Here is a 22,421-nt window from a genome sequence, read left to right on the forward strand (position 1 = left end):
GAAAAGACACGGTGATGCCCTCACTTGCTTTTACCTTTGGTTGGGCTGCATTTAATGGCTTTGTTTGAAGGTGTGTATGGAAAATAAACACAACGGCCCAAGTCAGATCCTAACCCACTTACGATTAGCTGACAGAGCAGTGCGCAGGAACGAGCCGGATATTTCTGGAAGCTATAAATAAAAACATAAGTTATCCACTTTAATTATTAACAAGAGAGAAATTTAGTGTCCTACTACTAGTCTCAGTCATTGAATTCTGCTTTCTTCAGCATACTTACCATCTCAGCAACATTTTGAGCTAATTGTTGATCAGTAATAATGGAATATAATTAATTACAAAACTCTAAAATGTTGAGTCAGGGAAACTGAAAACTGAGTGGTTCCATTGAACTTTTGATGTCAGAGCATAGAGAATGTATAGTTTGAACTTTTAAGTTTTTAAAAAAGTTTTACTATATAACTTAAGATTGAGAGTAACACATTTTAGGCCAATGCTGGGAACAAATCAAATAAAGCGAGGTAATTAATGAATGTGAGTCAAGGGAGTGCCCTGGAGAGTACATTTTACTGAAATCATTGCATGATTTGTATTGATTAATCAGTGGTGGGTTTATGCTGGGTGTTATGAACAGACTGGATAGTTTATAATATTATAGTTTAGAGCCATACTTCACCAAAATAATTGCTATTTTCTTTACATTTGACTTTCATGTATTAATGACGATGGTACACGGAGGATGCAAGATAATACCACCTTATATTTGTGCTTTGCTTTACAGCTTTGATGGGCTTTCATGCTCATTTTCCATTAGATTATCACAACTTCTAGGGTAGGTAGAAGAGGTATTATACCCCATTGCATGCATGAGGAATTTGTTGCTCTGATTTGTAAGTGTGCTAGGTTACACACTAGTAAGTGGTGAACCAATATAAGACCCCCCTCCCCGTTGTTCTCTGCACATATTCACAAGATTAGGAGAGTTTAGAATTCTTAGGTAATCTATCAACCTGAGTGATGGTTGAGTATAATGGATCAAATAGGTTCTAATGCCTGGACTTTCCTCCAGGACCTGCAAGCAAAAACTGTATGATCTTGGACAAATAACTTGGCTTCACTGCATGTCAATTTACTCACCTATGAAATAGGAGTAATAATACTTGTCTTCCTATTAGGATTAAATTAACAAATACCTACAATTCTTGTAAACAGAGCCTGTAGATGCCAAGTCTTTAGTAAGAGTTAACTATTATTAATATTATTTAAAAATGCAGCAAAATCTTGATTTGTGCTAGTGAAATATGAATCTGTAAAACACATACACTTATAAATGTGTGCAACTGCATTTTTTTTAATGGTTATGATAGCATGTATTTATTTATTTATTTTAACTTTTTATTTTATATTGGCATATAGTTGATTAACAACATTGTGTTAGTTTCAGGTGTACAACAAAGTGATTCAGTTATACATATACATGTATCTATTCTTTTTCAAATTCTTTTCCCAATTGGATTGTTACAGAATATTGAGCAGAGTTCCCTGTGCTACACAATACATCCCTGTTGGTTATCCATTTTAAATATAGTGCAACTGCATTGTTTTTAATTGTGAAATTGTAAATACTTGTTAATCAAACATATTTTTTCCTAGAAACTGGAGTCTAGCAAGAATTAAAAAATCTGGGCTCTCATAAGTGTTTATGGTTCCGTTGCCCCACCAGGACACCTTTCAGGCTATGCAATTTTTAATTTATCTGTTCTTGATGGCGTGGGCAGTAAAGAAGGGAAGCCAAACCACTAGTACTTCTTGAAACCATATTTATTCCCACATCGTATTTTAATTGTATTATTTCTTTTTATGCTCCCAAGATATATAATCAAATGTAGAACAGTTGAAAAATACAGAGAAACATAAAAAAAAACCCAAATAATCCTATCCCACTGCCTAAAGATAGCTGCTATTTATATTTTGATCTACTTTCTGTCAGACATTTTTCTATGTCGATAAATAGATGTCTATATTATATTTCAGTCACAGTCCTGGCCAGAAATTGAAGTCAACCCAGGTGGGTTAGATGAAGAGACTTTAAGGAAAGGACTCTTTATAGGGGTGTGGATAGGGATTAAGGAACAGACAAGGAGTGGATAGTGAGGCCATCACCCAGACAGTAGCAGTATCAGGAAGCTCTTACCACCTCTAGGGCTGAAGTGAAAGACAAGAAAATAGTGGTACTGGAACCCAGTTAAGCTGAAGCCAAAGAGGAGTGGATACTCCTTGGGATCATGGAAGAGAAACAGCTTCCACCAGAAATGCAATACTGAGACAAAGAGAGAGTTGGAAGAAATTCTCTTCTCTCTCCTTCTGCAGTCACTGTCTTCATTAGTTTAATCCAACTGGAAGTCAGAAGGACATTCAGTTCTAGGCATCAGCCAGGGGCACAGAACAGGACACAGAAGGGTATTGGAAGGATGGAGTGGGTTGTCAAATGGACAATAATTGACATATTGGCCATTATGGACACACCATACTTTAACTCAGGAATCTCCGATAGTTGGTTATGCATATTGTTTCCTATTAAAAAAAAGCTTGTTTTAAAATGGCCATATAAAATGATATGCACATGTTTAGTGCCCAGTTAACTTATAGGATATTTATTTCAAATGAAACTATGAGGCTGTTTTATCTCTTGGTGATCTACAGTAATAGTTTATAAACAACCATAACTCAACTTAAGCTTATAATTGGTGAAAATGTTACCAATAATTGTATCATTGCCTTCACATGTGTGATGTGCCTCTTCACATTTTCAAAGCATCCTCCCCTTGATAATCTCATTTGAGCCCCACGACACTCTGGAGATGGCTGACAACTGAACTCCTTACCACACACATTCCTTTTGAATAAGTCTGTGTTGTTCCTTTTAGTCTGTGTCTGGTATTGGACACAGACTTTGTTTTGAGTTGCCTTTAACCTCAGCAATTCCAATTTTGTTTAAAATTTAATGAACTACTTTTTCTTTCTCAAGCTGTATTTCATCTGGCTAAGATACTTCCATTATGTTTGCTGTATTTGATATCTATTTTATCCTTTTTCTGTAAAGGTGGGAAAATCCAGGATCAGGAAGACTTTCCATTTATAGTTTCATAAAGTTAGGAGAAAAAATGCCAGCTAAGACCAAAACAATTAGGCTGAAAAGAGGTCTATGAGGGTATAGAATATGCTTGTTCACTGACATGCCTGGCACATGAATAAATGAACCAACCCAAGTTTTCTTGGACTTCAGTAGACTGAGTACAAATGAGTTCATCTTACCATTGGCTGGTTGCAGTGGCTCTTAGAATGTAGCTGCCCAACTGTAGATAGACCCTTAGCTTTCTCTTCCAAGTCTCCCTTAGGGTTTCTGGAATTCACAGGCGCATACCTCACTTCCTTGTGTAGAAGTCTGTGTATTTTCTACGCCAGCCAATTTTTCTTCTTTTTTTCCTTTTAGCTTTGCTAAAAGGTTCAAACTTGGTTCCATGTCTGAACAGACCTATTCTCTGCTCCATTTTTCCAGCTCTCTGCCTCCTCTAAATACATGGAGGAGAATAAACTGACACTCAGGCATTTATCAGATCTTTCAGCACTAGAGCAATTCCAGAGCTCCTAGAGAGAGAAATAGGAGGTGTCAGCGGGATAAGGATTTGGGGGCAAGAGACCTAGAAATAAAAGGCAGGGGGAAGGGGATTAAAGCCAAAGGTAATTAATTCTCAACTGCACCAAAAGCCCACCTTGGCAGAAGGTTGGGGGGTGGGGTATAGGTCAGACCCTGTGCCACCTTCCTCCAGGTGTGGAGGACGGGATATGAGACTTTAGTTTTTCACAAACACTTTACAACAACCTATTCTCACTTTATTCATGAGATGTATTTATTCATTTATTTATTCTCTTTGGTAGAATGCATAAGCATATTCTAGAGCCACGTACCCCCATGCCTATCTTATCTTGAAATTGTCTGAGGTGTATCTTTTCAGTGACAGGTGGCATAGCCAGATATGTACCAGGGTAAAGTTTGGGATCATAGGTGGGAATGCTCATCTCATGGGAGAAGCAAACAATCAAAGCAGAGGAGTATTTATGCAGCAGTGGGGGCCCTTGTCTTCTGGCTAAAAGTGCAGTGCTGCCAGGTTGGGAGTGATGAGGGCATCTAGTTTTGCTTATTGATTTACCAGATGTCCCATGATGTTTAGGCCTGATTAGGAAGGGAAAAAATTGGAGATGTCATTTTGATTAATATTTGAGCTCCCACAGTATATTTGACACTGACAACTCTGGGCAGTTTTGTCACCCTCATTGCTATGAGACACAATAGGGATAATGTAATACTGATTTTTTCCCCTAAAATACATACCAGAAATAAATCTCTGCTGTGAGTTCATTTTTCTTTTAAGAATTGAATTTAAATTAATTCTGAGGACTTTTCTGTTCACAGCAATGGATTTACATAGCAGAAAACTTGTGTAATGAATTTCTTGTGTGTTATTAAATATAAATGTTATTATTATTGAAGGTCTTCTGTTAAGCTTATGGCCTGTGTTGTGAAATATGCTATATTAAACAACTGAATTTTTTTGTGGGAAAAATGAAGCCTTATTTGCTTGAAAATAAAACATTTATTGATAAGATAGGTCAAAAAAACTTTTTCTGTAAAGGGTTGGAGAGTAAATATTTTCGGCTTTGTGGTCCATATGATCTCTATTGCAGCTACTGAACTCTGCCCTTGTATGTAGCACAGAAGACATTGACAATACATAAAGGAGTGGGTGAGGCTTTGTTCCAATAAAACTTTATTTACAAAAGCAGACAACAGGCTGGATTTGCCTTGCAGCAGTAGTTTATAGACCCCTAAGAATGATGGTAGTTTTTTTTTCTCTTTATTTATTTTATTTATTTTATTTTTGGCTGTGTTGGGTCTTCGTTGCTGCACGCGGGCTTTCTCTAGTTGTGGCAAGCGGGGGATACTCTTCGTTGAGGTGTGCGGGCTTCTCATTGCAGTGGCTTCTCTTTGTTGTGGAGCATGGGCTCTAGGCACGTGGGCTTCAGTAGTTGTGGCATGTGGGCTCAGTAGGTGTGGCTTGTGGGCTCTAGAGCACAGGCTTAGTAGTTGTGGTGCATGGGCTTAGTTGCTCCGTGGCATGTGGCATCTTCCCGGACCAGGGATTGAACCTGTGTCCCCTGCATTGGCAGGTGGATTCTTTTTTTTTTTTTTTTTTTTGCACTCTTTTGAGAGCTTTGCTTTACCTGTTTCTTTTTAATTTTTTTAAAAATTATTTATTTATTTATTTTTTATTTTATGGCTGCGTTGGGCCTTCATTTCTGTGCGAGGGCTTTCTCTAGTTGCGGCAAGTGGGGGCCACTCTTCATCGCGGTGCGCGGGCCTCTCACTATCGTGGCCTCTCTTGTTGCGGAGCACAGGATCCAGACGCGCAGGCTCAGTAATTGTGGCTCACGGGCCTAGTTGCTCCGCGGCATGTGGGATCTTCCCAGACCAGGGCTCGAACCCATGTCCCCTGCATTGGCAGGCAGATTCTCAACCACTGCGCCACCAGGGAAGCCCGGCAGGCGGATTCTTAACCACTGCGCCACCAGGGAAGCCTGATGGTCATTCTTTTTAAAGATCACTATTTTGACACCTCATTCTAAAGCAGTTTGTAATTTTAATTCATTATACTTCACTGACTCTCTATGGTTATACCCATTTTGCAAAGGAGGAAATGGAGCACAGAGATTTTTTGAATCCGAAGGTCCCCAGGCTGAGTGTTGGGCACTTGCACTGGAACGTGTGTCTCTCTTTCGTTCTGGTGTGTTCTTCACTGTACCGTACAACAGGAGCACCTTCTGCAGATGGAGGTCAGCTTTTTGAGACTGTCAAGCAGGGAATTACATAAGAAAAGCTCTGAGAAGAAAAGAAATGGCTACCAGGACCCCCCCCCCCCCCCATTGCTCCCCTGAAGGAGAGGGTCTCTGGCTATCTCTCGGCACCTGGCTCTCAATTTACATGGAGTTCTAACAGCCCTAGTCATCGGATTTCTCAGATGACAGATTAGATACAGCAAATTGCAAGTGGGGAGACTGTTAGTGGCAGGCACTCTGGTAGCAGAAGCAACAGCTGACGGGAAGGGAGGATAGGCAAAACTATGTGTCACTGCTCAGGGCAGTCTTTCCTGTACTCAGGGGAAGACGGTCACCCAGAAAAAGAAAATGCTGAGATTGTTTCCCTTGTTCAGGAAGCTCTTAGATATGCTTGCACAGGTTATGGGCAGCTGCCAGTCGCCTTCCTGTGGCTCCTGCTGGGGAGCTGGGCCTTCTCCTTCCCAGCACTAGCTTCAGGAAGAATATTTAAAGGTATTATATACAAGGAGGATTCTAGACCTAAGAAAATCTCAGAAGCGACTTGGGGCCTGGAGTTCAAGGCCAACGAGTGGGTAGAACTGAGAGTCCATGTGAATCTATTTTTGTTCATGTCTTCTTGTGTCTGCTCAGGTAATGTGAGCTGTGTGACCTTGGGCAGGAAGCTTTACTGCTGCAGTGTGGCCTGAGGATCCAGCCTCTGGTTATGACATGGTTTCTGTGGGAAAACACATTCTGAGTTTTAAAACAACCATCTTATAAACAGACCATTGGAACAAAGCCTATGAATATGAAATTAAGGAAGTAAGGAAGAAGATAATACATTTTGGAGTTATTTTCACCACAGGTGTTTAAATTTCCTCTCTCTTAATTTCTTTTTCTTAGTGAAATTAGTAGCAGTTAGCTATAAAATTATTCAATCTACTATGATGCCATGTAAATGAAGCATTTGTTCTTCCGTGGTTTCAAAGTACAAGAAAAAAAGAAAATTTAAAAACTAAAACTACTAAGAGAGATAAGATGAGGTTTGTCAACTAATAGTTTATAGGCCATATTTTTAGAAAACATCCAGTGTTTAATCTACTGTAGATCTGAGTTTGCTTTAATTGTTTAGGGTGAGGTCTATATAGATATATGCAAGGCACAGTTTCCCAGATATATGTAGTCATATTTTCCCTAAGAGAATAGAATCATGTGTCTAAATTCCTACTTTGCCACGCCAAAATATCACACAAGGTCACTACTTGGAGGAGTAATTTTCCAGTCCACAAATTTTAGTTGGTTTTCTTATTTTGCAGTATATGTTGGGTTGGCCAAAAAGTTAGTTCTGATTTTTCCGTAAGGTGTAACAGAAAAACCTGAATGAACACTTTGGCCAACCCAATAGTATATTTAGTATATAGTGTATAAAATAAAAATTTAAAATTCCACTAGTTACCAACTATACCATTCTGAGGGGCAGATTTGCTTGGTTTTCTCATCAAGGTCACCCCTTTGTAGATATAGGGGTAAAGTTATGCTGTGTCGACTGCCTTGTCAGCACAAACCGAGTATGACTTTCATTATATGCGTTTTAAAGGTAGGTTTTGGGTATGCAGCATCTGACAGGCAGTAGTCTCTCCAGTGTGTCATTTTCTCAAAGCCAAGTTATTTTGTTGTGGTAGATTATAGATGGAACTCTCTTGGGATGATTGTTTTTAGAAAAGAAAAATAGGATGCATTAAAGCACAGGGTAGGCTTTTTTCCTATATCACCTTTTCTTCTTTATTATAATAATTACTGATGTTATTGCTCAACGTGTATTTTTAGTTTTACTGCCTATTTTTTGAATCTTTATTTTTTTGTCCTTGGTCCTAGTTATCACAGCTACACTATAATTTGAGATTTTGATTCACGTAGTATTGTGTGCACGGGCATGCAAGTGTTTATGTACGTACTTGTGCATATGAGCTTTGTCTGCAGTTTAGCTACTGAATAGTTGCACAGTTGTCAAAGTTCAATGTCTTGCGTAGAAATTAGCATCCAGAGGGGTTATGACCATGAGCCCTGAGATTCGTACTGCTGGGTTTGAATCTTGTTCTACTCTTTCCAATCTTTATTATCCCCAGTCAACTTTTAACTCCTCAAAGACTCACCATCTCTTAATGGCAGTTAGCACTGAATAAACATTAACTATTACTTATATAAGTCCTTCATATATTACCATACCAGTTTATACTGAAAGTTTCACTGTTTCTCCCTCTTTACCTCCTGTCCCCACTCTAGTTGAGCTCAACAGTTATTTCTTATTCTGATGAAAGGCATACCACTCTGAGGTACACTAGAATTATCACATATGGCCTTCCAATAAAATCATGGAAAGTTTATCCCTTTGAAACAATTTGAAAAAATATAGGGCAACATATAAGAATGTGGTATATGAATTATGCTAAAGTGCCCAAATGTACTGACAAGTATTCTAAGCTCTTAGCTGAAGGCAGGGATGAGGGCAAGTTAGTGTAGTGGAGAGTTTTGTTACTTGTTCCCATAGCACAATGTACTTATAATTTCATACTTAAAATTTCATACTTCAGTAGCCTAAAACACCATAAGGGCAAGAACTGTGTCTGCCATGTTCACTGTTCTATTCCCAGAAGCCAGCATAACACCTAACACATGGGAAGAAATTAACAAATATTTGTTGAATTTAATTAAAAATTTTAAAAATATTTAGCTTTTGTAAATAATATGCTACTAAACAACCAATAAATCACTGAAGAAATCAGAGAGGAAGTAAAAAATACCTAGAGACAAACGAAAATGAAAACATGTTGATCCAAAACCTATAAGATGCAGCAAAAGCAGTTGTAAGAGGGTAGTATAGCCATACAAGCTTACCTCAGGAAACAAGAAAAATCTCAAATAAACAACTTAAACTTACACCTAAAGGAAGTAGAGAAAGAACAAACAAAACTCAAAGTTAGTAGAAGGAAAGAAATCATAGAGATCAGAGCAGAAATAAATAAAATAGAGACTAAAAAAAAAGAAAAGATGAATGAAACTAAAAGCTGATTCCCTGAAAAGATAAACAAAATTGATAAACGTTTTGCAAGAATCATTAAGAAAAAAGAGAAAGGGCCAAAATCAATAAAATCAGAAATTAAAAAGGAGAAGTTACAACCAACACCACAGAAATACAAAAGATTATAAGAGACTACTAAGAAAAACTGTATGCCAATAAAATGGACAACCTAGAAGAAATGGACAAATTCTTAGAAAGGTACAATCTCCCAGGACTGAACCAAGAAGAAATGGAAAATTTGAACAGACCAATTACAAGTAATGAAATTTAATCAGTAATTTAAAAAATACCACCAAACAAAAGTCCAGGACCAGCTTCATAGGTGAATTCTACCAAACATTTAAAGAATTGTTAACACCTATCCTTCTGAAAATATTCCAAAAAATTGCAGAGGAAGGAACACCCCCAAACTCATTCTATGAGGCCAGCATCACCCTGATACCAAAACCAGACAAAGATATCTCAAAAAAGGAAAATTATGTATTACTGATGAACATAGATGCAAAAATCCTCAACAAAATGTTAGCAAAGCCAATCCAACGATACATTAAAAGGATCATACACCATGATCAAGTGGGATTTATCCCAGGGATGCAAGGATTTTTCAATATCTACAAATCAATCAATTTGATATACCACATTAACAAATAAAAGACTAAAAACCATATGATCATCTCAATAGATGGAGAAAAAGCTTTTGACAAAATTCAACACCTACTTATGATAAAAACTCTCCAGAAAGTTGGCATAGAGGGAACATACCTCAACATAATAAAGGCCATATATGACAAACTCACAGCTAACATCATACTCAACAGTGAAAAGCTGAAAGAATTCCCTCTAAGATCAGGAGCAAGGCAAGGATGTCCACTCTCACCACTTTTATTCAGCATAGTATTGGAAGTCCTAACCATAACAATCAGAGAAGAAAAAGAAATAAAAGGAATCCTAATTGGAAAGGAAGACATAAAATTGTCACTATTTGCAGGTGACATGATACTATACATATAAAATCCTAATGCCACCAGAAAACTACTAGAGCTCATCAATGAATTCAGTAAAGTTGCAGGATTCAAAATTAATGTACAGAAATCTGTTGCATTCTATACACTAACAATGAACTGCCAGAAAGAGAAATTAAGGAAACAATCCCACTTACCATCACATCAAAAAGAATAAGATACCTAGGAATAAACCTACCTAGGGAGGTAAAAGACCTGTACTTGGAAAACGATAAGACACTGATGAAAGAAATTAAAGGTGACACAAACAGATGGGAAGATATACCTCATTTTTGGATTGGAAGAATTGATATTGTTAAAATGGCCATACTACCCAAGACAATCTACAGATTCAGTGCAATCCCTATCAAAACACCAATGGCATTTTTGACAGAACTAGAACAAATAATCTTAAAATTTGTATGGAAACACAAAAGATCCCAAGTAGCCAAAACAATCTTGAGAAAGAACAGAGCTGGAGGAATCATGCTCCCTGACTTCAGACTATACTACAAAGCTACAGTAATCAAAACAGTATGGTATTAGCACAAAAAACAGAAATATAGATCAATGGAACCGGATAGGAAGCCCAGAGATAAACCCACACATTTATGGTCAATTAATCTATGACAAGGAGGCAAGAATATACAGTGGAGAAAAGAGTCTCTTCGATAAGTGGCACTGGGGAAACTGGACAGCTACATGTAAAAGAATGAAATTAGGAAATTCTCTAGCATCATATACAAAAATAAACTCAAAATGGATTAATGACCTAAATGTAAGACTGGAAACCATAAAATGCTAGAAGAAAACATAGGCAGAACTCTCTTTGACATAATTCATAAAAATATTTTTTGGATCTGTCTCCTAAAGCAAAGGAAATAAAAGCAAAAATAAACAAATGGAACCTAATTAAACTTAAAAGCTTTTACAGCAAAGGAAACCATCAACAAAACAAAAAGACAGCATACTGAATGGGAAAAAATATTTGCAAATTATATGACTGAAAAGGGGGTTAACGTCCAACATATACAAACAGCTCATACAACTCAACATCAAAAAAACAACCTGATTAAAAAATAAACATTTTTCCAAAGAGGACGTGCAAATGGCCAATAAGCACATGAAAAGATGCTCAACATTGCTATTCATCAGGGAAAATGCAAATCAAAACCACAATGAGATATCGCCTGCCAGATTGGCTATCATCAAAAAGAACACAAATAGGGCTTCCCTGGTGGTACTAGTGGTTGAGAGTCCGCCTGCCAATGTAGGGGACACGGGTTCGAGCCCTGGTCTGGGAAGATCGCACATGCCGTGGAGCAGCTAGGCCCGTGAGCCACAACTACTGAGCCTGCACGTCTGGAGCCTGTGCTCCGTAACAAAAGAGGCCATGATAGTGAGAGACCTGCACACTGCGATGAAGAGTGGCCCCCACTTGCCTCAACTAGAGAAAGCCCTCACACAGAAATGAAGACCCAACACAGCCAAAAATAAATAAATAAATAATTAAAAAAAAAAAAAAGAACACAAATAACAAATGTTGGTGAAGATGTGGAGAAAAGGCAACCCTCGTCCACTGTTGGTGGGAATGTAAATTGCTACAGCCACTGTGGAAAACAGTAAGGAGGTTTCTCAAAAGACTAAAAATATAACTACTGTGTGACCCAGCCATTCCAATCCTGGGTATATATCTGAAAACACAAAAACACTAATTCGAAAGGATACATGCACCCCAAAGTTTATTATATATGCTATTATATAGCAGCATTATTTACAGTTGCCATGCAACCTAAGTGTCCATCAACAGTTGAATGGATAAAGAAGATGTGGTATATATCAATATGTGCAAAATGGAATACTACTCAGCTATAAAAAAGAATAAAATTTTGCCATTTGCAAAAACATGGATTTAGAGGACATTATGCTAAGTGAAATAAGTTAGAGAAAGAGAAATATTGTATGATACCACTTATATGTTGAATCTAAAAAATACAACAAACTAGTGAATATAACAATAAAGAAACAGACTCACAGATATAACAAACAAACTAGTGGTTACCAGTGGGGAGAGAGAAGGGGAGAGGGGCAACATAGGGGTTGAGGATTATGAGGTAAAAACTATTATATGCAAAATAAGCTAAACGATTTATTGTTCAACACAGGGACTACAGCCAACATTTTATAATAACTATAAATGAAGTATAACCTTTAAAAATTGTGAGTCACTATACTGTACACCTGTAACTTATATAATATTGTACATCAACTATACTTCAATAAAAATGAAAAAAAATTTAATCTATGGCTACTAAAAAGGAATTTGGAAAAAGTTTGGATAAGACATAAAACCTCTTCTGGGAAAAAAATTTAAAAATATTTAGCTTCGGTAAGCATAAATCATTCCATATGACTCATTATTCACTCCTGATGTATCAAACTAATGTTACTGCCCAATATTTAGAGACAGAAGATTCTGCCACTGTTAATTTGTGCACTTTTTGGCAAATCACTAAATTGATCAAAGCCTTAGTTTCCTCATGGTGATGATGATGATACTTAACACAATGCTGCAGAAGAGATGTGAGAAGTTAGTATGTGTGAGAATGCTGGCTTTATTTTTATTAATTAACCACATATATGTGTGTGTATATTACACACACATATATTTATATACATACATATCTATATATCTATTTCTATCTATCTATCCACATACATATATATACAAATATATATATACATATATATATATATATGTATATATATATATATATCACATGGTTGTGCTAATAAAAAAGAAACCAGAGCAACAAAAGAAAAATAAATGGGACTCCATAAAAATTAACAACTTTTGCCCATCAAAGGACATTATGAAGAATGTGAAAAGACAGCGTACAGAATGGAAAAACTTATTTGCAAATTATATATCTCATAAATGTTTAATATCCAGAATGTATAAAGAACCCTTACAACACAACAAAAAGACAACCCAATTTTTAAAAGGACAAAGACTTGAATAGATATTCCTTCAAATAAGATATGCAAATGGCCAACAAGCACTTGAAAAGATTATCAACATGTTAGCCATCAGAGAAATGGAAATCAAAATCACAATGAAATACCACATCACATTCACATTTATAATAAAAAAATGGAAAATAACAAATTTGCCAAGGATGCAGAGACATAGGAACCCTTATAGATTGCCAGTGGGAATATGAAGTGGTGCAGCCACTGTAGGAAACAGTTTGGCAATTCCTCAGAATTTAACCAGAAATACCATATGAACCCACAATTTCACTTCTAGGTGTAGACCCAGAGAAATAAGAACATATATCTACACAGAAACTTGTACGTGAATGTTTGTACCAGCACTGTTTATAATAGCCCAAGGGTGGAAACAACCCAAATGTTCATCAGTGGATGAAGGGATAAACAAATTATGGTGTATACAATGAAATTATCATTCCATCCAAATGAGGAACTGATACAAGCTACAACTTGGATGCACCTCAGAAACATTATGCTAAGTGAAAGAAGCCAGTCACAAAAGATCTTATATTTTGTGATTCTTTTTATATGATATATCAAGAATAAGCAAATCCACAGAGGTAGAAAGTAGATTAGTGGTTATCAGGAGATGGGGAATGATTGCTTAATGGGTATGGGGTTGTCCTTCAGGGGTGATGAAAAAAATGTGTAACTAGAGAGAGTTGGTGGTTGCACAACATTGTAAATGCACTAAATGCCACTGAATTGTACACTTTGAAATGGTTCATTTTATGTTATGTCAGTTTCACCTCAATAAAAATAAGAAAACGCAGAAACACAGATAGTATAAAGGAAACATTTTTAAAAGCAGTAGACTTCTAAAATTTGTTGATAATCATTAATGGTTAGCATATTATAATTTTAATGTTTTTTCCTTTTACATATTAATCTATACAGAGACATGCTTTTATTTATTTTGGTTTGTGAAAGTCTTTCATAAGGCATTATCCAATTATTAGTTCATTATTTTCATTATTGATATAACAACCTGGGAGGTATAATGGGGGACTTTAGAGGGTTTTTTAAACCCTAAATGAAATGAAGTATTTCTTTCCATTTTGGATGCAGGGAACATTTCACAGCAGTATTAGCAATACCTGTGACTTTCTCAACAATAGACATCACAGATAATTTTCATATCACATTACAATTGTTGCCAGTATCTCAAAGTATCATTTATGTTTATCAGTGTCGTAAACTTTTAGGCCCACCACTAGTTCTTGCTATTTAATACATTAACAAAGAAGCATATAAATTTTTTAAAAATGATTTTGATGATTATATTTCAACATAATCGATATCCTTTATTATCCTGTGTATTTTATTTCCAACATTTTAAAATATTAATTGTGAGAAAGGGTTCATTGGCATTCCCACTGCTAAAGGGGTTCATGGCACAAAAATGGTTAAGAATTCCCTGTTGGTCTAAATGATTTGTAATGTGGGATGTATCAGAATTACTCAATGGTAGCAGTACAGTTGGGGAGTATAAATCGATATCTGCCTTTTTAAAAAATATCAGAGCAAAATTACAATAATAATAAAGAATTTAACCTTATTTTTCAACCAAATTAAATCCAACAATTAACAGTGCATCACTGAAGAGAGGCATATGAGTCTCATTGTATATTTTCTTTTACTTCCATATTAAGCCTCGGTAGACTCCTTTTACATGCATGTGAATACACACACACAACACACACACACACACACACACACACACACACGTGTGTGAATGTATTGTCCACCCCCCCGACAGGAATCTTCTGTAATTCCATGTAGTGAACATGAACCTCTACTTTGGTGAAATTATATAAATCTTCATTTGATTTTATAATTTTACAAGCTTTCAACGTAAAGGAATTCCAAGGATGTAGACAAATTCAAGAAAGAAATTATCTTCACGGGGTAGTTTCTGCTGTGCTCTTTAAAAATCTAGATATCACATTGAAAAGCTATTAACAAAAGAAGCCCAAATAATTTTCTTTTCCCAAATTTGGATTTGCTTCTTTCTCAATCCTCATTTGTTATAAACATTTGAACAATTTTCTGCATTTTATTGAAAAATTATACTTTATGTGAATATGGCTCCATATTGTTTTTAGATACCCCAGATGGACTTTTAAAATTCTACAGTATATGATATTTTTATCTGATAACACACATACAGGAATATGTGTGTGTGTGTATACATTTTAATTAATGTATTATTCAACTCCATCATTTTTTAATCTCCTGGCATCTTAATATGTATTAGTCATCTCATTGTGGTATTTGTAGGTTGTCTTTGGAGCATTTTGTATGGTCAGAAAAAAATATGAACATCAATACAGTCTCATTCTAATCATAAAAATAAATACTTTTTGCTCTTAAAATTACTTTCACCAGTTAAGTGCCATGCTTCACTGCTTTTATTATTTCCCTTGTCAGTTGCTATCTTTCTGGGTTTTATTTTAGTAAAGAAAATACTTGCAATAATCAGTTTTAGCTTATTCCTGCAGTGTGATTAAATTTTGAATCAAGTGCTGGCTGGATATGTTAGTTACAAATCTGCATTTAATGTTCTCAGGAGCTTCTTCTATAGCAACAAAAAGAGGAACACATCAGGAAGGCTCTGTGGCTCTTCCTTAACTTGGCCCCTTTTGCGAGCATTTTATATGAACACTTGGAACATTAGTGGGTTTCACAGCTGCCACGTTTGGTGAAATAAAACCACAGGAGCCATCTGCCCCTCCCCATGCTGCCTCCTTTCAATTCCCTAACAACTTCACAGTAGCCAGCTGCCACAGAAACGATTGGAAAAGCAGGACTCAGTGGACTGTAATGATTGTTATTCTCTGGGAAAGTGGGTTCTCTGATTTGGCTGAGAGATAAAGGATATTGAACGCACTTGATTCATCTGAGGGTATCAATAATATCCAACTTCCACCATTAACTTACTTGTTAGGATTTGACAGGAAAGGTCTTTTGTGTTTCCAGGGTTGAATCAGGTGAAAACAAATCCAAAGGTCAAGTCCTTGGCTTGGGTGGTGAGCAGGGAATTTGACTACGGGAATGTTGTCAGATTTTATTTTGTGCCATACAAAAAACGCTGGTTGCTAATCTCAGCCTTGTCAAAAGTCCTGGGCCTGGATTGGCCTACTATTTTTCCCTTTCACATTCAAATGCAGGTGGATTCCATCCACTCTAGGCCAAAGAAGACAACAGACTTGTTTCAGCCACTTGGAAGAGTCAGAGTAACAGAAGCTCCACTGAGGGACACAGGATGTCATCTTATAGTTTGTTCATTGTTTGAGGGGATAGCAAGTCGTTTTTGTAACTTCAGTTAAATGAATTGTACTTTATGCTGATAGGTCAAAATTGAGAACCAGGAAAATAACTGGCATAAGAAGATTTGATAAGATAGTTTACTTTTAACCCAAGATTTGCACTGGAGGTTAACCTTCTTTCGTCATCACATTTTTCTTACTTCCAGAAGCGTCAATTTTAAGTCTAGTTAGGATTATCACATTTTACATGTTTCTTATTTTATGTCTATCATTTTTAAAACATGTTCTTATCTTCATTTTTCACATCCATGACTGCCTTCTCAAGTTTGGTCTGTTAATGAAACTATCCCTCATCAATGATTTTTATAAAGCAAGTTTTGCTTTCTTTAAATACTAGATTTAAAAGAATCTTTAATACATTATAATCTAATAATATATAAATAAAACAATCAGCAAAACTGGGAGTTTAGAATTAGATGACTTAGCTTATCTGAATAGATACAAGGAGAGGTCAAATGCATGATCCAATATCCTATACTATAGAAAACTGAGCACCCTACCAAGTTATTTCAGAAAATATCTTTTTCGTTAGTTCTGGCCTCCTGGCTATCAATTATTGTGAATAAAGGTCCACGTTCTTCTAGCCGCAATTTAAAATTTAAAAGCTGTGAAAACAAAAGTTTTTTTGTTTTTTTTTTGATTCGTTTGTGGTGAGGCAACAAAACCAAACCTTAATTCACACGAGGTTATTTATTCCACGCAGTGTGAGTATTCTTTTTTGCTGTAGATATATGACACGTTTGAGTACTGTCTGCTCTTCCAGGCTCTGCTATAATTGTTTTACAATATGCATTTGTGCATTATCTTTTTTCTGCAAAATCTGAAAAATCCTGAATTCTAAAACACTATGGTCCCAAATGTTTGTTTTTAAATAAATTTATTTATTTATTTTTTATTTTGGCTGCATTGTGTCTTGTTGCTGTGCGCGGGCTTTCTCTAGTTGAGGCGAGCGGCAGCTACTCTTCGTTGCAGTGTGTGGGCTTCTCATTGCGGTGGCTTCTCTTGTTGAGGAGCACGGGCTATAGGTGCGTGGGCTTCATTAGTTGTGGCACGCAGGCTCAGTAGTTGTGCCTCACGGGCTCTAGAGCACAGGCTCAGTAGTTGGGGCACACCAGTTTCATTGCTCTGTGGTATGTGGGATCTTCCCGGACCAGGACCAGGGCTTGAACCCATGTCCCCTGCATTGGCAGGCAGATTCTTTTTTTTTTTTTTTGGCAGGCAGATTCTTAACCACTGTGCCACCAGGGAAATCCCTCAAATGTTTTGAATAAGGAATTATGGGCTTCTGTTATCTTTCTCTGCTTTCTCCCCAAAGTAATTGATAGCTTTCTACAAAGTGCCATGTATCTCTGTGTCTTTGTTTTCTTGCCTCCCATTTATTTAACACATTTTAATCTGGCTTCTGCCTCCACTATTCTAATGGAACTGTTCTTGAGGTCACCTCGTTGCCAAGTCCAGTTGTCATTCTCTGGATGGCAAGTACTTGACTTGTCTGCAGTCACTCTGTCATCAGTGTCCTTCTCTTCTCTCTCCACCCTCAGGCTCACATGATACTGCCTTCTCCTGATGGCCAATAGCCCCTCTTTCCAGGTTGTCCTACTTCTGTATACTCTTGCTCTATTGTTTCCTGAGTCTGTTCTCAGTGTCCTTCTCCTTTTGTTTGTATTTTCCTTGGGCTATTTTACCAACACAGATGCTTTTTTTGTATGGTAAGATATACATAACAGAAATTTTACCATTTTAACTATTTCTCAGTGCATAGTTCTGGGGAATTAAACACATTTACATTGTCGTGCAACCATCCTCACCATCTTGGGAACATTTTCATCTTCCCAAAATGAAACTTTGTACCTATTTTTAAAAAGTCTTCATTCCTCCCTCCCCTCAGCCCTTTGCAAACACCAGTCTACTTTCTGTCTCTATGAATTTGAATCTGACTACTCTAGGTACCTCATATAAATGGAATCAGTACAGTATTTGTCCTTTTGTGACTGGCTTATCTCACTTAGCACAATGTCACCAAGGTTCATCCATGTTGTAGCATGTGTCAGAATATCCTCTCTTTTTAAGGCTGAATAATGCTTCATTAATGTTTTCTAATTCAGAACTGGGTAGGACAATGGTTGATGCCATATGTAACTACATACAAATCACTTAGAGGAAGTGGCAGTGGATTATAAACTATAGAAACAGTGATGGTGGTGAGAAGAATAGGATAAAATGCTCTGGTTAAAGAATAAGAAAAAGGAAATGGTTCTATAGAGTTAAGAACACACCAAAGACCACTGGCTATATAAGTAAACTAAATAGCCATTCCATGAAAGTCCTGATCAGTAATTCCAAAGGGCATTACTGCTTCTTAACCTCAATATTGTCAACAGTGTCTAGTGGTGCACTTGGATCACTTGAAAGATAAGCTATGTTCTACATTTATTTTGTAAGCCTCCAGTAAAACATGGAATTATATAGTATACTTCAGAAGTACCAAAAACATTTAAAAATATACGTTAGGGCCAGATGGATTGGAAACTTTATCATCTTTTACATGACCTGTTGAAAATGTTCCTGACTACCTTGCCAGTCAAACACTTTCTTTAGTTCTCTTCTCCTTATTGCCAACCAAACATGATTTACTTTAAACTTAGCCCTGAAGATGCCAATCCTCAAGGTCTGTGGTGGAAATGTACCCTAGTGCACAGCATTCTTCTTGCCTTTTCCTAGCTTTCAGTCAAAATACCTTCCCTAACCACTTCCTCAACCGCAGTACACACAAATACCCTGAAACTTATCCTTTCTGAACCTCTGTTTTTTTTGTACCTTCCTGCAGTAAGAATTAAATAAGATGTGTATTAAGTGCTAAGCAAAGATTAACATGTAGTTAATTAATGGTAGCTAATAGCAGTTTTGATGATGATGATGATGATGTTAAAAAGGAGGAGAAAAAAACATATCTTACATATAATTCGTTCTGACATAATTCAGAGCTTTAAAAGCCATTTTTTTGATGTGGTATATTATTGCTCAATCCCAGCTATTTAGTGAATCTCCTCATGGTTTCTAATACTCAGAGTGTGAACGTAGGAGAAGGGGATTATGAAAAAGTATGGAATGTCTAGCCAGCCTTCACGTTTATTTGTTTTTATGACTATGCATGTATGTATTTAGTTATTTATTTTGCTTAAGAAGCAGGACTTTCACATGTAAAATAGTGAAAACAACAACAACAACAAAACTTGAGGTCTAAATCTGTGGTCCAAAGTAAAAGTACTGCCACAAGTCCTACCTGCATTAGTTTCCTATTGCTGCGTAACAGATCACCACAAATTTAGCAACTTAAAACGATAACCATTTATTAACTCACAGTTCTGTAAGTCAGTCCAGGTGAGCTCAACTAGGTTCTCTGCTTAGGGTTTCACAAGGTCGAATTCAAGGTTCAGCTAACTGGGCTCTGAACTGGAGGCTTTGAGAAAGAATTCAGTTCCAAGCTCATTCAGTCCTGGGCAGAATTTAGTTCTTTATGGTTGTAGGTCTGAGGTCCTTGCTGGCTGTTGGTGCTGTCACTCTCAGCTCCTCCAGGCCACTCCCTGATTCTTCTTTGTGGCTTCCTCTATCTTCAAAGCCAGCAATGGCACCTTGCATCCTTCTTATGCTTTAAATCTCTCTGAGGTCCCCCTCTTCCACCAGCTGGAGAAAACTCTTGCTAATTTGGCCTGGCCCACCTGAATAATCTCCGTATTTTAAGGTCAGCAAATTAGAAACCTTAATTATATCTGCAGTGTTACTTTTTGCCATGTAACGACATAATCACTGAAGTGCTATCATCATATTCACAGGGGAAGGAATCACATAAAGCTGAGGGTTATTGGGGGTTATTCGTAGAATTCTACCTATCATATTGGTGTTCAGGTAGGTTAGTGTCTCGAAGTCCCCATGGGTAAATGAACCCATGGAATGGAAGAATGAAGAAATAGGAGAAGCTTTTTGGGTAACTGGGTACAGAAACATGGCATGAAATTGTACAAGTGGCACTGGGGTGCCAGGATTATAGTGAAGGTACACTGAGAATTGGTGCTGACATGCCTGCTGGAGCTTTGGTCACCCATTCTTTGCCTAAAGGAAACCACTGCCATGTACCAAGGGGAAATTGGTTGCAATCAAAAGGGTTTTGTCCTCCCATGACCATCATATCCCTCCAGCAAAAAAGTGACTTTCCATATGACTTCACCCCTCACCCAGCCAGCATCTTTATTCAGGAGACTGTTCCCTGATTTTTCCTTGTCCAGTAGTCTTCCTTTTTCCAGGAAAAATTCTAGACAACTCAGCAAGTTATTTACCTAATTAAATTAACTGACAACAGAAGTGAATAAATGATAGAGTCAAATCTCTAGGGATATTGTATCGCCTAAGTAACTTAACCTTCAACCAAGAAAATGAGGGAAAAAAGTCTATTTTTGAAATATTCTAAAAGTAAAAAATAAGCATGTCTGGTGTAAAAGAATCAAAAATACAGAGTGAATGGCATTTTACAATACTTAGAGGCAGTACAATTTTAATGTTTTGTATATAATAGGTAATTATAAACTTAAGTAAATATATTTTTTGTATCATAATATAGAAATACTTTTCCATAAACATTCACTTCTTAAATTTGTTTTAAAATTATATGAAGTCTTAGAATGAGGTTAAAAATTGAAATTTATTCATAGTAGCTTCTATGGTGTTAGCACATGTTTAAAAAGAAGGAATATTTAATAAGTAAATACCTTATCCAAAAAACTCTACTTTCAAATTTGTTTAAAATTAATGCATTATTTGTAATCCTTATACCTCAACAACTTTAGACCTCGATGTATTTTGGTCCTTTTTTTTCTTTCACCCCACCCCATCCCCACTCCTTTATTCAGTTTTTCTGGAGTTCAGTGATCAGAATTAGATGTGAGTGTTGGGGTGGCCCAGCTGATAAATCCCAGTGTTTCTTTGAATGCGCCAGAGGCAGTGGCAGAGCTGGGGTTAAGGTCGTGGTGGTCAGAGACTTTGTGAAAATGTATTCTACATACCCTTAAGGTACAGAAGGTTGACATGAAGCCAATAGTGAGTTTATCATATTAGGACTTTTATATAGAGCAAAATGAGCTGCCTCCTTGGCAATCTATTTTACAGCTGAATTTATTATATTCAAATACATTTAGGAGTGAAGGTACATGTCTTTATGCCTCGTTTAATGTTTTCAGATCCATCACCTATCCCCATCTTTCCCTTATTTTCTAGTTAGCTAAGTTTGATACCTCCAGGGTCCCCTATCCCTGGTCAGAACCCCCATCAGTTATACATTTTCTGGAGTAAGATGCAGTAACTGTGAAATGGTTTTGTTAGGAAGGGGGCACCAGGTCGATCTCCATACACTTCTGCGAGCAAGGCAATGAACTTCATGTGTAACTGAAGATAAATGGTAAACCTTAAAACAGACCCAGTGGTCAGATTCCTTGATATGTGGAATTTGATTACAGCTGTCAGTCAGCTGTTTTGTTGAAAGGTGATTTTATTAATCTGACTACAAAATTTGGTAGCGAGGCCATTATTTTGGCCTATTCTCTTATAGAGAGAGTCACTTTGAAATATAACTGTCCTCTTAATTACTGCCCAATATTGTGGTGGATTCAGTTAGAAAATGCCTACCTGATGTAGAAAAAAGACTAACTGTATGATGTGTCCACTCACATGTTCTTAATGTTAAGCTTTAGTCATATAAGTACAATTTATATTAATTACTAATCACATAATAGGAATTATTTACCAAATTCTGATTTTTTCACAATCCCATAATAAGCACAATATTTACTTGAAAAAAAATTTTTGGTTAAACAAATTGTTTAAAATTTGTTGGTTTATAATATATGTGATTTTACTGTGCTGGGAGGATTTTATGTTTCTGTAGTAATGCTATTTCTACAGTGTTCTTCTGAGGAAAAACACCATGAGTTATAATAAATCAATTACTGTCTCAAATTTATTTACATATAATTTTTAAGTAAATAAATGTTTCTGTACAATGTGATAAAAAGTTGACCCATCTGCATATTGTTTTT

The 22,421-nt window shown here is 36.5% G+C and overlaps 1 protein-coding gene across 8 annotated transcripts in view; it reads left to right on the forward strand.

Moving 5' to 3' along the window:
* Positions 1 to 22,421, forward strand: part of WDR72 (WD repeat domain 72) — a 204,083-nt gene that overhangs the window by 42,446 nt on the left and 139,216 nt on the right. The window lies entirely within an intron of this gene.

This window comes from Balaenoptera ricei, chromosome 2 (genome assembly GCF_028023285.1).
Source record: "Balaenoptera ricei isolate mBalRic1 chromosome 2, mBalRic1.hap2, whole genome shotgun sequence".
NCBI classification, from domain to species: domain Eukaryota; kingdom Metazoa; phylum Chordata; class Mammalia; order Artiodactyla; family Balaenopteridae; genus Balaenoptera; species Balaenoptera ricei.